Here is a 5,090-nt window from a genome sequence, read left to right on the forward strand (position 1 = left end):
GGGGGGAAATTTAAAGTGGTTGTTCAGAGGGCAGTCAGCGTATGCAGCTCGTAAGATCCCTAGAGGACCATATAAGTCTCATCTCTGAGTTAGAGTAAACTGTCAAGAACTAAAACTTACTTACTTTACCTTTCACCATGGGACTTATAACCGTCACTTCTGTCTTGAGAGGTTAAAAGATAGAATAGTCTAGCCAAGTGCCATGTCTCTTATTCTTGATCAGCTATAGCTCTGGGGTTTTTGCAGATTTTCAAATAAAACTCAGAGATTCCTTGTATGACTCTCTCATATCTCTCTTTTGTGGTATTTCTGGATCCTTACCAAGGCATTGATGGTATATGCCTTCTCTCAAGATATGTGGTATTTGTGGTATAAGGCATTGCCTTCTCTCTCACCCTATTCTAATAAGGCTTGATATCTGGAGCTCATAGGTGGGAGACAGCTAATACATACTTACAAGACATTTATTGCTTAGTCAAACCATGGATCCGGAGAAACAAATCAATAAGCCAAATCAAGATGTGCATGTGTGGCGAATGAATGGTGTATGGTGATGATGGTGATAACAATGGTGAAAGTATAATTCTACTTTTGCTCTTTTGAGGGGATACATACCTTCCTTGCTTTTTGAAACTTTATGAGGAGAATGAGATGCTCTCTCTTTTTTTTTCTCTCAGGTGGGTATCTTGTACCCCTAATTCTACTGTCGGACACTTGTCCATTTTTACCTCTCATCTCACTTTTTCTTTCTTTCGAGGTTCCGGGCACTTGCCCCTTTTTATTTCCTCGTTTATATATTTTTTTTCTTCTCTTTTCTTTTTTTTTCAAAGCACTCATCTCTTGAGATAATATAGCAAGTGGTAGTAACCAAAATATTTGGAGCATTTATTTCACAGGAAATAACAGGGATAGGAAAATGTTTTTGACTATTCTCTCCCGGATTAGGAGTAGAATATTTTTGGGTGATTCTGGAGATGGAAATGGATGGATATATGTGGATGGTACTTCCGGAGTAGAAGTAGCATATATGAGTGAACGTGCAAGTGAATCTTGATTTAACCACATGACAAGCTCCTAAGGGTCTACACAGCTTGACCACACTCAATGTTCATAAGCAGTAAATAGTAAATGTGTGGCTCAAAGTCTAGCAAGCATGTATATATGGCTATGGTAGGAATTCAAACTCTCATCATATAGGAACTCATCATGCAATATTTTAAAGATTTTTCAAGATAAAATTTTCCAGAATTCTAGCATCTCTAGGAACAGATAAACAGCAGCTCAACCTTCCCATATCATATCCGTTAACAACTTAGATTTCAGATCAAGTTTTCATCCCACAAGTTTAGATCTAGAGCAAGCTTTAATTCTAACAGTTATGTCTAAACTTGAGAGGGAACTTCAAAATTGCAAATTAGGCAGAGCAACTATTCATCATATTCATGTTAGAGTTTTATTATTAAGATTCAGATTAGCATAGCCACTTTATTTATTTATTAAACATACTAAGCAAAAGATATATATAAGCACAAAATCTTTATTTGGTTTTTCATAGTTTATGTATTTTAATATTCTAACATAATATAAGTATAAAGATAGGTAGAAATACTTAGCGAGAATAATGGGGGTGCTTTCCCCCAAGCTGAATTTTGACGTAATTTCTCTTGATGTAGCTAGCAGGTGGCAGAGGTGTATTTGAAAGTCAGCAGCATTCTGACAGCGATTAGAATGTCCTCCGTCTGCTAGTCTTCTTGATTCTTAAATTCTGTGGAGCTCAAATAGACAACAAAGCTTGTGGAACTAATTAAGTGTTAGCATAAATATCTAGCCTTCATCATGTTGAGCTTCCTTAATAAATGTTATTTATTTAGCAGGATCATACACTTATTATTATTATTATTATTTATATTTTTATTGTAAGATGAAAACTTATTTATTTTATTTTTATGCCACCACAGTGAATGTACTTACGGGTTTTATGCCATGAGCATACTCACATGGGGCTTACTATTTAACATTTTTATTTTCTTTTCAAGATAGCATGAACCTGATTAACTAAGCAAATTATAATTGAATAATTGAAAGGAAAGGGTAACTACCAAGTTTACCTCTTAGCAAGGCGTTCGGTATTTTTAAGTCCTCCGAACGGGACTCTCTGTTTTCTCAGTCGTCCTGGGATGCGCTAGGTGGCGTAGTCGGTGATTTCGGCAGCGCCTCTCTTCGTGTATGTCTTCAGTCCTTATCACTTCTCCTTTGTAGTCTACCCATCCGTTCTTAATGATTTGCCTCCTCTTGGTTGCGGTTACGTCGTCTTCTTGTCCTGACCTGCTTAGAATCTTCAACTATATAGTTATGGTCGGTAAAATAGTTGCGTACCTTCTCAGAGGGGAAGTACATGTGGACTTCTCCGGTTCCAATGTAGATGATTGCTTTGATAGTGTTGAGGAACGGTCTTCCAAGGATGGTGGGTGGATCATATTCGTCTTCTCCCATGTCAATGACCTGAAAATCATCTGGAGCTGAATATATTGGTTGTAGGGGCATGGTTCCATGCAGGAGCTGATAAGTGACTGTGGCCATTATGTTGTCGTCAGATCCGGTGTCGTAGAGTGTCTTCTGAAAAGAGTATCCATTGATTGCGCACTCGATGCTTGGAACACCAGGATCGTCCTTCTTGATCAAGAAAGGTGACTTGAGTCGACGATGTTGACCTCTTCCGACAAGGATCCAATATTTTAAGTCTTCTGGACAAGACTTTCCACCATCTTCATCCTTTAGGTGCATCATTTCATTAGGTGTGGACCTTGACGTCTGCACCTCTTGATACGGTGTCACCCATGTTCTTCTTTGCCCAGCAATTCGAAGTATGGTGTTGGCAATATCCTGCTCAGTGTGTTTGTGCTCATAGATCTAGGTCCTTCACTTGGTGGAGTCTGGGAGTTGTAAAACTCCTCCATGTTTTGCTTGAAGTGTACCTGTTCATAGAGACAAGGCAGAGATCAAGTGCATGGGCTCTGTTGGTGGAAAACACCAACAGAACCAAAAGTGTATTTGTTCTTCTCTAACCTTAAGCATAGTGAGCAAGACAAAGTTGATGGATAATAAGATCATGAGTGTAGTATTTGAAACATTTGTCAGATCAGATGGCTCAACCTAATGGAAAGATAATCTATCTATATTTATGTTTTGTTTATATCTTCCAAATATTGAATGTGCAACATATTAGCTTATATGTTTAGGAGCGTGGGATCATGAAGGTAGTACTAAGAACAAAGATTAAAGGACTAAACATGTTGAATTAATTGAGTTGGTTATCTGGAGTTATAAATCATACATGTTTGTCTCTTTATGTGAATGCTAGAACCAAGGAGAAGCTTATAAAAGCGATAGTCAAGTACCTTATGGTGTTACCTTACTTGAAGAGTGACGGTACAGTATCACCTTCTGGAAGCTTTCCTTTCTTAGCGATTGTGCATCGTGTTTGTGGCACCCTCCATGAATCATCTCTTATGAGCCACGTCTTTCTTGTGCAAATTGTTAAACTTCATGTGTCACTTTCTTCATCTCCAATGCGAGTTTATCTCAGGACTTCCCAGGTTGGTATTGAAAGTTTTCCTGTAGGGGTTAGTCCAACAAAATATCCCATATCTACTATAGCATACTATCGGCTTAAAAATCAACCTAGACACCATGTCTAATTTGATTTAGAAGGGCATTTTAACCTAAGCACCATGCTTAATTTAAAATCCCTTGGAAGTAAGATCATCATTCCTAAACTAAGCACCATGCTTAATTAAGAGATAAATGAAACTATTCCAAACCTAGACATATACTAAAGCAAATAAAGATAGCATGAGAGCAATTATAGAGATCTACTTAAGTGGAGATGAAGTAGTGTAATTAGTATTTAACAAATTGAGCATGTCTCAAAGGTAAGGACAACCAACGTAGCAACATGGCAAAAGATGTTTTTTATGTAAAGTACTCCCCCAAGCTTGAATTTTACAAAATTCAAGTTTGGATGAATTTAATTCAATGTTATGTGATGGTTGGTTGGACATACCCTGTGCTTGTCATTCATCCGATCTTCTTGCTCCAATCCTAGAAAGGTTAGTGGCAAGAATACCCGAAGGAATATTTCTACAATTATCTTAATATGCTCAATACACAAGGCAATGTTGCAAATAATTAGAAGTTCATGTTATGATCTGATAAGTGCTTGTTTTAGGACACTAAACTTGTCCTTGGGAAACCATCAAGTTATGTTGGTGAAGTGGTTTCCCCTCCAACACCTACCTATATCAAGATCAACTCAACGAGATCTGCAATATTTATTATAGACATATACATCGACAACCGCCCTTTTAAAGTTTTTATAAATGAAGAGGAAGAGGGGGTTGGAGATCTCAAATGTGGTAAGGATGGAGAGACAAATTGATTGGAGAGACGTTTTATATGAGCAAGGACTGGGTGAGGTATTTATGAAATAACTTCCATGTTCACTGTTGTTTCTCTCATTCTTAAGCTCCAAGGATGATTCTTCATGAATGCTTAAAATTCCTCTAGGATTGTCTCTCAAGTTTGTTTTATCTATCCATTCAATGGTGATAGCACATGAATTTTTAATGCCCTCTAGCCATTGATGTTGCTCTTCTCGATCCTCCTTCTTATGCATGGGATGTCTAGAGAGATTCATAGGATTATCGGGAGGTTCAAGAGAAAAAGCATAGTAGAAATTATTAAGCTCAAGGATGGGTTGGATAGCCGAATTATGGGATTGAAATGTTTGGAAATCGGCTATTGAAACTTCCTCTCCTTGTATGGGAGATGATTCCTTCTCTATCTCTAAGATTTTTCTATGAAGACTAGTGCAAGAAGGATGTCTACGAATGAAGACATACCTTTCTTTACTAATAGATAAAGAAAGAAAGACTCTACCAAAGGTTATATGATTAAGACCAATGTGAAAATATCTAGGAAAAATATGGTCTTGTAGGGCTAGGTCTAAACCAGAATTTATAGAAAAATTAAAAGATTCCCTAGGTGTAGCTAAAAGTGCATTATCTTCTTGACTAAAAGATAGGACCTCA

The sequence above is a fragment of the Sorghum bicolor genome, chromosome 10 (genome assembly GCF_000003195.3).
Source record: "Sorghum bicolor cultivar BTx623 chromosome 10, Sorghum_bicolor_NCBIv3, whole genome shotgun sequence".
Classification (NCBI taxonomy): Eukaryota; Viridiplantae; Streptophyta; class Magnoliopsida; order Poales; family Poaceae; genus Sorghum; species Sorghum bicolor.